Source organism: Sapajus apella, unplaced genomic scaffold (genome assembly GCF_009761245.1).
Source record: "Sapajus apella isolate SASKATOON/1434 unplaced genomic scaffold, GSC_monkey_1.0 scaffold164, whole genome shotgun sequence".
In the NCBI taxonomy this organism is placed as follows: Eukaryota; Metazoa; Chordata; class Mammalia; order Primates; family Cebidae; genus Sapajus; species Sapajus apella.
In genome coordinates this window covers 1964912-1978519 of record NW_022437104.1, presented here as the reverse complement: position 1 = coordinate 1978519, position 13608 = coordinate 1964912, and the positions used below count along the sequence as shown (strand labels likewise).

General features: G+C 35.1%; 1 protein-coding gene across 8 annotated transcripts in view; it reads left to right on the top strand.

Moving 5' to 3' along the window:
* PFKFB1 (6-phosphofructo-2-kinase/fructose-2,6-biphosphatase 1) overlaps nt 1-13608 on the top strand; it is a 52132-nt gene that overhangs the window by 11695 nt on the left and 26829 nt on the right. Inside the window, exon 2 of one of the 8 annotated variants that reach the window (XM_032266977.1) lies at nt 4084-4148. The exons of the other annotated variants lie outside the window; for them this stretch is intronic. The gene's annotated coding sequence lies outside the window, so the exon portion shown is untranslated. The remainder of the gene's footprint in view (nt 1-4083; nt 4149-13608) is intronic. 8 annotated transcript variants of the gene reach the window in all.

The following is a 13608-nucleotide window of genomic DNA, read 5'->3' as shown; positions in this document are numbered from 1 at the left end:
AGTTTCGCTCTTGTTACCCAGGCTGGAGTGCAATGGCGCGATCTCGGATCACGGCAACCTCCACCTCCTGGGTTCAGGCAATTCTCCTGCCTCAGCCTCCTGAGTAGCTGGGATTACAAGCACGCGCCACCATGCCCAGCTAATTTTTTGTATTTTTAGTAGAGACGGGGTTTCACCGTGTTGACCAGGATGGTCTCGATCTCTTGACCTCGTGATCCACCCGCCTCGGCCTCCCAAAGTGCTGGGATTACAGGCTTGAGCCACCGCGCCCGGCCGATTACTATAGTTTTAAGTAAATTTTGAATTTGGGAAGTATGTCTAATTTTGTTCTTTTTCAGATTGTTTTCAAGATTGCAAAGGCTCTTTGCATTTCCATATAAATTTTAAGATCCATTTATTAATTTCTGCAAATAATTAAGCTGAGACTTTGATAGGGGCTGCATTTAATCTATGGATTAGTTAAGGAATATTGCCATCTTAACAAGTTTTAGGTCCCTGAACATGAGATGTTGTTCGTTTACTTAAGTCTTTAATTATTTTCAGCAATGCTTTGTAGTTTTCAGAGTGTTTTACATTTTTAAAAGTACTCTTTTAAGCATTTTATTGTTTTTGATGGTATTGTAAATAGAATTGTTTTACTTAATTTCATTTTGTTTGCTCATGGCTACTTTATAGAAATGTAATTGATTTTTATATATCGATCTTATATTCTGCAACATTGCTGGACTCATTTATTAGGTCCAATTAGTGCATTCCTTCAGATTTTCGATATACAAGATTATGTTATCTGCAAATAGAAATAATTTCATCTCTTCCTTTCCAACCTGGATGCCTTTTATTTTTCTTACCTAATTATCTTGACTATAATCTCTACAAGAATGTTGAAAAGATGAGGTGAAAACAGACATCCTTCTCTTGTTACTTATCTTGGCAGGGGGAAAGGGGGAGAACATTTAATCTTTCACCACTAAGTGTGATATTCACTGTGCATTTTTCACTTGTGTCTTTTATTAGGTTTAGGATCTTTCCTGCTAGTCTTAATTTGTTGTGTGGTTTTATCATGAAGGGGTATTTAATTTTCCAAATGCTTTTTCTGTGCCTATTATGATTATCATATGGTTTTTGTCCTCAGTTCTTTTGATGTGGTCCATTGCATTAATTTATTTTCAGAGGTTAAACCAACCCGACATTCCTATAATAAATCTAACTTGATTGTGATGTATAAGTATAATATATACATATATAATGTACACATATAAGTCCTTTTCTACATTACTGGGTTCAGTTTGCTAGTATTTTGTAGGGATTTTTACATCCATGTTTGTAACAGCTATTGGTCTATAATTTTCTTTTCTTCTAATATATTTGTCTAACTTTGGTAGCACAGAAATACTGGCCTCGTGAAAAGAGTTGGGAGGTGCTTCCTCCTCTTCTACATTTTGAAAGAGCTTTTGAAAAATTGTATTATTCTTTAAATGTTTGCGAGAATTCACCAGTGAAACCGTCTAATCCTGGACTTTTCTTTGTGGCAAGGTTTTTCATTACTTATTCAACCCCATGTTATAGATATATTTAGACTTCATTTCTTTTTTAGTCAGTTTTGAGAGTTTGTATCATTCTAATAATTTGTCTATTTAACCTAAGGCATTTATTGTGTTGCTATATAGTTTATGATTGTTCATAATATTCCCTTATAATTCTTTTTATTTTCATAAAGTCAGTAGTAATGTCTCCCCTTTCTTTCCTTAATTTATTAATTTGAGTTTTCTCTTTTTTTTTTCTTGGTCCATCTAACTAAAATTTGTCATTTATTAATTTTTTTAAATAACCAACTTTTGATTTTATTGATTTTTTTCTAATGTTTTTCTTTTCTCAGTTTTATTATTTTCACCTCTAATCCTTATTATATCCTTTCTTCTGTTTCCTTTAGGTTCCCATATTTATGAATTTCCCAAAGTTCTCTCTGTTATTAATTTCTAATTTTACTCCATTGTGATTGGAGAACGTGCTTTATATGATTTCCATTCTTCCATGTTTATTGAAGTTCGTTTATGGCCTAGAATATTGTCTGTCTTGGAGAATGTTTGGTGTACACTTTAGAAAAATGTAGTCTGCTGTTTGGGGATGGAGTGTTTTACAGATGTTTGTTATTACTAGTTTGTGTTGAAGTCCTCTATTTCCCTGTTGATCTTCTGTGTAGTTGTTTCTTTTATTTTTATTTTTATTTATTTATTTTTTTTTTTTAGACGGAGTTTCACTCATGTTACCCAGGCTGGAGTGCAATGGCGCGATCTCGGCTCACCGCAACCTCCACCTCCTGGGTTCAGGCAATTCTCCTGCCTCAGCCTCCTCAGTAGCTGGGATTACAGGCACGCGCCACCATGCCCAGCTAATTTTTTGTATTTTTAGTAGAGACGGGGTTTCACCATGTTGACCAGGATGGTCTCAATCTCTTGACCTCGTGATCCACCCGCCTCGGCCTCCCAAAGTGCTGGGATTACAGGCTTGAGCCACCGCGCCCGGCCCTGAGTAGTTGTTTTATCCATTATCGAAAGAGTGGTCTTGAAGTTTCCATATACATTTATAATTGTGATGTATTCCTTATGGATTGACCCTTTTGTCATTATTAAATATCCCTGTATATCTCTAGTAATGTTTTTAAACATCCATTTTGTCTGATATTAGTATGGCCACTCTAACATTCTTGTGTTTGCTGTTTGCATGATGTATTACATTCTTTTACTTTTTTTTTTTTTTTTTTTTGAAATGAAGTCTTGCTCTGTCACCCAGGCTGGGATGCAGTGGCGTGATCTTGGCTCACTGCAACTCTGCCTCCTGGGTGCAAGCGATTCTTCTGCCTCAGCCTCCTGAATAGCTGGGATTACAGATGCACGCCACCATGCCCAGCTAATTTTTGTATTTTTAATAGAGACGAGGTTTCACCATGTTGGCCAGGTTGGTCTTGAACTCCTGACCTCGTGATCCACCTGCCTCAGCCTCCCAAAGTGCTGGGATTACAGGCATGAGCCACCACGCTTGGCTATTCTTTTACTTTTAATCTATTTGCTTCTTTCTCCTTTTTTCTTTTTTCTTTTTTAGAATAGAGATGGAGTGTCACTATGTTGTCTAGGCTAGTCTCAAACTTCTGGGCTCAAGGATCCTCCCACCTTGGTTTCCTAAAGTGCTCAGGTTACAGGCTTGAGCCACCAGGCCTGGCCTTGTATCTTTCAATCTAAAATATATCTTCTGTAGGCAGCATGCAGTTGGATCTTGTTTACAGTTAGATATTCTCTGCCTTTTGACTGGTGTGATAAATTCATTCTGATTTAAAATCATTATTGATATAGTTGGTTTAAATATGCAGTTTTGTTTTTTCATATAACTCATGTCTTTTTCCCTCTATTCCTCCTTTACTGCTTTCTTTTGCATTAAATGAATGATTCTGGTTTAAGATTTTAATTCATTTGATCATTTTTTATTACATATTTTTCAGGTATTTTCTTCGTGGTTGTTCTAGGGGTTTTCACATACATCTTAACTATCAGTGTGCTTTTAATTTATACTAATTTAATTCCAATGAGATGTAAAAATTTTACTCCGATATAGCTGTCTTCCACCTTCCTTTTTGTGCTATTATTATATATATATAATATTTGTATATGCTAAAAACTAAACAATACATCATTATAGTTATTATTTTACATAATTTTATGTTTTAAAGAAGCTGAGAAAAGGACATGTATATATTTGTTATTTTATATTATTTTCATTTGTTCCTGTGGGTTTGAATTACCTTCTAGTATAATTTCATTATTTTTGTATAACTCTTTGCTTTGTGACTTGGCTAGACTATTTTTGAAGTCTCTTTCCCTGCAGTGTGAACCTTTCAATTGTTGCTTCTAGGAGTGCATAGGTTTTGGCTTGCAGGTTTTCTTTAAGTCAACCTTTAGGCTTTCTTTGACTTTTTCCCAGTCTCTCTATTAAGTTGTCAGCCCACATGGTGAATATTACATACACTCTAGGCTCCACTAATTACTAGCTGATGGCTCTATTTTGTTTTTGGTTTGTCTGTTTTGTTGGCAGTGTCCTGAAGCATGCATTGCTCAGCAGCCTTTTCTAATTAAACTCTAGCAGGAGTAGTTTGTGAGGTAAGTCTTTAAGGTTTCTTCATACCCCAGAAGGGCGGGCTCGTCTTACCTATCTCTGTCTCTTGTTGTCTCTGATGAACTAGCTGGCATACGTTGCTCTTAGTTAAGTGAACTTGTAGTTTTTGAGAACATTCTTAGGCTTGAGCTTCTTTATACTATGTTAAAAATAAAGTTAGTTTTGGGGGGAGAATTTCAGAGCTCTCTCATCTTACGAATTTCTTCTTTCCATGGGCATACTCTCTTAGCAGTGTTCTGGGTGCTGAGCAAGGCAGCAGCTTCTGGTCTTAGTTTGCCTGTCCTGGTGTGGAACCTACCCTATGAGCAAGATGGAATGAGGGTGATCAGGTCCCCAGGATTCTTAGCCTATTACACTTGGGATATAGCCTCCATTCTATGAGTTAAGGCTGGGAGGAGAAAGGGATCCTCCAGCCTCTTAACCACATTTGCCAGGAATTTAGCCTCTGCAATTCTGAGCTGAAGGGAATGCTAAATGCTAGCTCTCTGCTCCTTCCAGTAAGATGCCAAAGCATTGATGGGACATTCTCTCCAAGAAAAAAGGGAGCTTCATCTTGGCTATATACACCTTAAGTGGAGCTTCTATCAAGCTAAGCTTGGAGCCGGTAGTGAGAGGACAGTAGGAAGGTTGGGAACAGTAGCATGACACACATGTCAAAGACTATATTCTTACCAAATTTCAGTAAATTTTCTTGAATAAAAATATCTTCATGTGCTGTATTCCATTAAGACAATTTCCATAGATTTTAAAAGGTTGTTTTGTTGTAATTTTTGCCAGCTAAGCTTGTTTCATTAGAGAATGGATCTTCAGAGCTCTTCATGTCATGCCAGAAATGAAAATCTCAAGATTGCTTTTGTGTGATGATCTTGTATCTTGAAGCCTTGATTAACTCACTTATTAGTTTTAGGAATTTCTATAGTCTAGGGGGATATTTCTATGTAGGCAATCATGACATTTGCAGATAGGGAATTTTTAAAAACTATTTTCCAAACTGTACACCTTTTATTTCCTTTTATTGCCTTATTGCAGTTGTTAGAACTTCCAGTACTATGTCAAAAGAGTGGAGAAGGTAGAAATCCTTACATTAGTCCTGATGTTATGGGGAAAGCATTTAGTCTTTCACTTTTAATTATAATGTTGGTGATAGTTTTTGTTTGCTTTGTAAAAGTTTCTTATCAAGTTGAACTTAAACAAATTTACAAGAAAAAAGCAAAAAGCCTATTGAAAAGTGGGCAAAGGAAATGAACAGACACTTTTCAAAAGAAGACGTACATACAGCCAACAAACATATGAAAAAAAGCTCAACATTACTGATCATTAGGGAAATGCAAATCAAAGCCACAATGAGATACCGTCTCACACCAGTCAGAATGGCTATCATAAAAAAGTCAAAAAATAACAGATGCTGGCAAGATTGCAGAGGGAAGTGAATGTTTATACACTGCTGGTGGGAATGTAAATTAGGTCAACCATGTAGAAAGCAGTGTAGTGATTCATCAAAGAGCTAAATACAAAACTGCCATTCAACCCAACAATCCATTACCTGGTATATACCCAAAGGAATATAAATCATTCTATTATAAAACACATGCACACATATGTTCATTGCAGCACAATTTGCAATACCAAAGACATGGAATCAACTTAAACGTCCATCAGTGATAGACTGGATAAAGAAAATGTGGTATGTCTATACCATGGAATACTATGCAGCCATAAAAAAGAATGAGATTGTGGCCTTTGCAGGGACATACATGGATGAAGCTGGAAGCCATTATTTTAGCAACCTAAAACAGGAACAGAAAACCAAATACTGCATGTTCTCCCTTATAAGTGGGAGCTAAATGATGAGAACACATGGACACAAAGGGGAACAACACACACTGTGACCTACCTGAGGGTGGAGGGTGGGAGAACAGAGAGGATCAGGAAGAATAACCAATGGGTGATAGTTAATAGGTATTAGGTACACCTGGGTGACAAAACAATCTGTACAACAAACTCTTGTGACATTAATTTACCTCAGTAAGAAACTTGCACATGTACCCCTGAACTTAAAATAAAAAATAAAAACATAAAAATCTTAAGCGTAACCATTCAGAAACCACCAATTAACCTCTAACTATGGACTTTCTACTGTAAGCAGTCAAATGTTTAGCTTTCTTCTGAGAACACTTCATAAAAGTTTTCCCTTGATCCCCCTCAGTGGAGCACTGAACTGCTCGTGTATTGTGCTGCTCAATTCATGAATTGCTGAATGTTCAAATAAACTCTTTAAAATTATTTAAAGAAAGGAGTTCCTATCAAGGTTAGGTAATTCATCTCTATTCCTAACTTGCCAAACATTTTTATCATTAATGGGTTTTATGAAGTGCTTTATCAGTGTCTATTGATTTTTCTTCTTTAGTTTGTTTATGTGGTAGAATACATTAATTGATTTTTTGAATTTTGTTCTAGTCTTGCATACCTGTACTAAATCCCACTTAATCATTGCATTTACAGTCATCTCTCAGTGTCTGTGGAGGATTGGTTCTATGAACCTCTGCAGATAGCAAAATCCATGAATGCTCAAGTCCGTTATATAAAATGGCCTAGTATTTGCATATAATCTACACATATCCTCTCATATACTTTAAATCATCTGTAGATTATTTATGATACCTAATACAATGTAAATGCTACGTAAATGGTTGTTATACTGTATTGCTTTTTCTTTGTAGTGTTTTATTCTTGTTATTTTTATTGGTTTTTTTTTTTTTAAGTATTTTCTATCTGCAGATCTGGAACCCACAGATACAGAGGACTGACTGTAATTATTTTCATGTAATGTTGGATTCTGTCTACCAATATTTTGCTGAGGATTTTTGCATCTAAGTTTATGAGAGAGTGAACTATAGAGTTTTGGGGTTTTTGGTACTCCGTTTGTATGGTTTTGCTATCAGGGTAATTCTGGCCTCATAAAATTCAATGGAAAAAATCCCTCCTCTTCTTATTTCCTTGAAAATATTGTTTAAAATTTGCATTAATTCTTCTTTAAAAGTGTTACAGACTTTTGAAGTACACCCATTTAGGTCTGGAGATTCCTATTTCTGGAGATTTTATGTTGAACTAAATTACTTTAATGTTTATAGGACTATTTGAGTATCTATTTTATTTTTGACTGACTTGTGAGAGGCTGTGGTTTTCAAGGAATTGATCTATATATTCTAAATAGTTAAATTTACAAGTGTAAATTTGTTTGTAGTATTCCAGTATTAACTAGCTTCGGGCATCCAGTGCTTTCTGCAGCAGATAAGCAAATTTCAGATGCTTTCTTTCTCTCTGAAAGTGCCTGATTCTTCACCTTTCAAGGTAATAGTTTTCTCTATGGCCTAAGTTCTCTAATGGGTCCCAGAAAAGTTACTGATTTTCAGTGTGACCAGATTTTCCATATTGTAAAGATGAGAGCAAGAACTCCCAAGCTCTTGGAACTGAAACTAGAAGTCCCTTACTTAGCTGTTTTATAAACCCACAAAATAGACGTTTTTATTGTTGTTTCTCAAGTCAGTGTTGGCTTAGTTTGACCCACATGTTTTCCATTTTACTTGCTCACCTTTTCTTCTTGTCTCTTAGCCCTTTCTTCTGGTACAATTTTTCTTTTGTCTGAGGTACATTCCATAGAACCCTTATTGAGGGAAATAAATTATCTTAAGAGTTGTTTGCATAAAAATGTGTTTATGGGATCCTCATTCTTGAAGAGAGTTATTTCTGAGTATACAGTTCTGAGATAAAAGTTATTTTCTCATAGAACTTTAGTAATATTATTTTACTATCTCTGGTTTTCATTATTGCTTTGAGAAGTCAACTGCGAATCTAATTGTTACTCTTGTTAGGTAAACTGTCTTTTACCTTTGATTGCTTTTAAGATCATTCAGCTTTGGTCTTCTGAAATTTTATTATGATTTTTCTAAGTGTTGCTGGTTTTAATTTTTTTTTTTTTTTTTAAGTCTGGCTTGCTTCCCTAACTTGAGGACTTGTATCTTTCATCAGCTCTTTTCTTTCTGGAAATCTAATCAAACCCATGGTAGACTTTATCATTCTAGCCATATGTTTTAATCTCTATTTTATATTTCCATATCTTCTTATTCCTATGGTACTTTCTATATAATTTCTTCAGATTTATTTTCCAGTTCACTAAATATCTCATCACCTCTGTTTAATTTACTGTTTAACCCTCATACATTGAGTTTTTAATTTTAATGCTCTCATTTCTAATTTCTAGAAGCTATATTTGATTCTTTAAAAAATTCATGTGGTCTTTCTTTGATAGTCTCACATTTTGTTGACATATTTTTGATACCTCCTTCATTTCTTTAAACATACAACCAATGCTTGTTTTACAGTATAAACCAGATAATTCCAATTACAGTTTTTGCAATTCTGATTTTTTGGTTTGTTTTTGTGGATTCTTATTCATACATGTTGTGTGTGTGTGTGTGTGTGTGTGTGTGTGTGTGTGTGTGTGTGTATGTGTTGGCTTGTTTTGTTGTTTTTTTTTTCCTTCTACACAGGTAATGTACACCCCAGGCCCAAACCCACATGAATGCAGGATTGGTCTAGGAAATCTCAGGAACTATTTACTGTTGTTTCCCTCCACAAAGCCAAGACTGAGACAGTCTCAGTTATGTGCTTCTTCTTCACCCACTGATTATGTCACCTTTGTTGGGTCCACACTCCAGGCAGTCTCTCAGATCCAACTTCCCACTTTGAGCCCAAAGAGTTTTGTTTACTATCTTCTATATGTGCTATCTCTTAAAGCCCAAGTTTTAAGCTAGAAATGTGTCAATCCTTTGACAATGGCCCACAGAAGAAACATTTTTTCTACTTTGCCACTCAATAAATCCATTTTATGCCACTCAATGAAAACATTTATGTGTGTTTATATGTATATATTTTTAAGTTAAATCCAAAAATATGTTTTTTGTAATCCACTGTATTATGTTGTTAACTACTGTGTAATAAATTACCCCCAAAATGTAGTGACTTAAAACGGCAAACATCTATTTTCTGTGTTTCTGTGGTTCAGAGGTCAGTGCACAGCTCATCTGGGTCCTCTGGCTCAGGATCTCTAACAAGGCTACAATCAAGGTATTGGCTGGAGCCTCAGTCATCTCAAGGCTCTACTGGGTGGGGGTGAGTGGGTAGGGATCCACTTCCAACTTACTCACAAGGCCAATATGATGAAACCCCTTCTCTACTAAAAATACAAAAATTAGCCAAGTATAGTGGCACATGCCTATAATCCCAGCTACTCTGGAGGCTGAGTCATGAAAAGCACTTGAACTTGGGAAGCAGAGGTTGCAGTGAACCATGATCATAGCACTGCACTCCAGCCTGGGTGACAGAGCAAGACTATGTCTCAAAAAATAAAAAATACTGCAAGATCTGCACATGTACCCCAGAACTTAAAAGTAAAATTTTAAAAAATAAATAAAATACAGATTTACTGGGATTTTCTACACAGACAATCCTATTGTGGATGAACAGGGCCAGATTTATTTCTTCCTTTACAATTTGTATGCCTTATATTTCCTTTCTTGCCTTAAAGTATTGACTAGAAGTTTCAGTACTTTGTTGAATAAGAGTGGTGAGAGTGGACATCCTTGCCTTGTTCTTGATATTAGAGGGAAAGCATGTAGTCTATCAACATAAAGTACGATATTAGCTGTAAATTTTTTGTGGATATTCTTTATCTGGTTAAGGAAGCTCCCTTCTATTCCTAGTTTGCTAAGAGTTTCATTTTTAATGGATATTGTATTTTGTGAAAAGTTTTTTTTTTCATCTGCTAGTATAATTTGGGGCATCTTAATCTATTTTGTGCTGCTAAAACAGAATACCATAGACTGGCTAATTTATAAAGAACAGAGATTTATTTCTTACAGTTCTGGAGGCTGGGAAGTCCAAGATCATGTGGCCACATCTCTTGAGGGCCTTCTGGCTTCATCATCCCATGGTAGAAGGTAAAAGGGCAAGAGAGTGTACTTAGGTGTGTGCCTGTGCACACGAGTGATGGGGCCAAACTTATCCTTTTATCAGGAACTGTTTTCTGAGTTAACTAAACCATTCCATCAATAATGCCATTAATTTATTCGTGAGGGCAGAAGCCTCTATTCATGAAGGTACAGCCCTCATGACCTAATCACCTCTTAAAGGTCCTACCTCTTAATGCTGTTGCATTGGAGGTTAAGTTCCAACACATGAACTTTGGAGGATGCATTCAAACCATACCATGGAGTTTTACATCTTTAGAATGGATTGCTTTGATTCATTTTCATATGTTGAACCAGACTTGTGTTCCTGAGATAAACCATGCTTTCTTGTGGTATATGAATTACTTATTTTATATATGGCCAAATTTCACTTGTATTTTATAGGATTCTTACGTTTATGTTCATGAGGGATATTGATTTGTGCTTTTCTTTTTTTGTATCATTTATTTTTCTGGTTTTTATGTCAGGGTAATACTGGCCTCACAAAATAAGGTGATATGTAATTTCCTGTCTTCTAGTTTCATGGAGAGATTGTATAGAATTGATGCTATTTCTTCTTTAAATGTATGGTAAAATTTGCTAGTGAAACCATCTAGACCTGAGTATTTTGGGGGAAGATTTTTAATTACAAATTCAATTTCAGTAATATTTATAGAAGGATTTAGATTATTTGTTACATTTTGGATACGTTTTGGCAGTTTGTGCTTTTTGAGGAATTTGTTTCATCTGTGTTGTCAAATTTATGTGTTTAGAATTGCTATTATATACTCTTGTCATTGTAATACCTATGAAATTTCTACCTTTCGTTCCTGAGTTTTTATTTCATCTATTATATTTTTAGTTCAAAATATCCATTTGATTCTTACTTATATCTTGTTTCTTCACTGAGTGCTTCTGTTTTAAACATTTGTTCTAAGATTGCTTGTTATTGTTCATTCAAGCTTTTTTATAATAGCTAATTTAAGATAATTTAATGTCTTTTCTCATAATTCATGTCTGTTGTCTTTTTCCATATGAATTGACATTTTTATGGTTATTTGCATACTGATTGATTGTAGTTTGTATCCTGGACATTGTGAGTATTGTTTTGAGATTCTGTTTATATCATTGTTTATATCCTATGGAGAAGGTCTATATTTTTGTTTTAGCCTTTTGTGTGTTTTGGTTCCAACATCAATTCAGTTTTCAAGCCTTTTGTAGCACTATTTAGGTCTGTCCTGCGTGTGTACCATCTAGTGGTCAGTCTGAGACTTTGAGGGAGGTCTACTTTCTAGTTGAGTTTCCAAATCTTTGGTATGCACATGAAGATCAAAGTAGTCACAAGTCAGAGGTAAGCCCAGGGGTTCAAATCAATTATACACTGTTGCTTTTTCAAAACTCTTCCCTCTCCTTTATCTTTTCAGTACTTTTCAGTTCTCTGGGCTCTCATTTTCTGTATTCTCTTCAAAAACTAGCCACTGTCATGGTTGTAGCATTTCCAGAAACAAGTAGCAGGAGGAGAGAGCAAGAACAAGAAAGAGAGAGAGAAGTAAAGAGAGAGACAGAGGAAAAACTAGAATAAAGGTGTCATCCTGGTGGGCCACAATTGCTTCTGAGCCACGTTTGCTTTTACTACGTCCACTGTAGGACCAAAGAAGTAGTAAAACCCAAGGGATTTCCCCGACTCTCTCTGAATTTGAGTTCTCTTTACACTCCTTGAGCCAAAACTCCAAGATTTCTGCATCTCTGTCTGCTAAACAGTGCTCATTTTGGATTACACACCATGTTGAATTCAGGCTCATAATACAGAACGGGAGAAAAGTAATGTTGAATTTGCAGTTGTTTAGTTGGTACTTCAAACTCTGGTGTCTTCTCTGATACCAGATTTACCTTTCCATTTTCATATAGATGTCCATGCATTCTATCAGAGTTTTATATTTGAGTTAGTGAGAGATAAAAGGTCTGAGAATTGAATCCAACTATATACGTTTTGTAAACAGCATGTAGTTGGATCCTAGTTTTAAATCTAATCTAACCACCTTGGTCTGTAATTGGAATGTTTAGTCAATTCACATTTAAAGTGATTGTCAATATAGTTAGAATAAAATCTACCATCTTTCTGTTTTCTTTTCTTTATATGTGCTCTTGATGGTTTCCATTTATTGTATTTGGCTTTTGTTTCCTTTTCCCCTCTTTTTTCTGCCTTTTGTTATTTTATTTGATCATTTTGTATGATCCCATTTTGTCTCATGTATTTATTATTTAGATAGCTTTTAAATAAACTTTTTAGTGGTCTTCATAAAGTTTGCAATGTACATTTTTATATAATTTGTTTTACCTTCAAATAACACTACTGCTTCATGTGTGGTACAAGGCTATCCCAAATTCCTTCCTTCCATTCTTTGTGTCATTGTTGTATTCCATTATTTTTTTTTTTACAAATGCTATAAACATATAATGCATTGCTACTATTATTGCTTTAAATAATCAGTTATATTTTAGAACAATTAAGAATATGATAAGTAAAGTTATATTTTTCTTCATTTATTCCTTTTGCAACACTCTTCCTTTAATTATGTACACCCAGTTTTCAGACCTGTATCATATCCCTCTGTCTGAAGAATTTCCTTTAATGTTTTTTGTAAGGCAGTCTACTCATGTTGAGTTTCCTCAGTTTTTGTTTGTCTGAAAAAGTATTTTGTCTTAATTTTTGAAGGATGTTTTTGCAGGAGTTGGAATTCGGGATTGGCATTTTCTTCTTTGAACACTTTAAAGGTTTCATTCCACTGTCTTTTTGCTTATGTGGTTTCTGACAAGAAGTCTCGTATAATTCTTCTCTTTGTTCCTGTGAAGGTAAGATGTTCCCCACCTACCACCTTCTTCCTGGCTGTCTTCAAGATTTTATTTTCATCTTGATTTTCTGCAATTTGAATTTGATATGTCTGGGTGTGGTTTTTGGTTTGGTTTTGGTATTTACCCTGGTTGGTGTTCTCTGAGCTTCTTGAATCTGTGGTTTGGTGTCAGTCATTAAATTGGAAAATTTTGGCCATTATGTCTTCAAATATTTCTTCTGCCTTATTCTTTCGTCCCCTTCTTGTGTTCTAAATACATATGTTATACCGTTTGATATTGTTCCATAGTTCTTGGATGTTTTGTGTGACCTATCTCCAAGTTCACTGATTCCTCAGCTGTGCAGAGTCTACTGATGAGCACATCAAAGACAGTCTTCAGATCTGTTACTGTGTTTTTTTCTCTCCCATTTATATATGACTTTTTCTTATACTTTTCACACCCCTGCCAAAATTACCTATCTGATCTTGCGATAAACTTTTTCAATAGAGCCTTTCACATACTGATAATAGCTATTTTAAGTTTCCTAGCTGATACAGATGAAAACAATAGACAAAAGAGACTCCAAAAGAGAGAACAGAGGGAG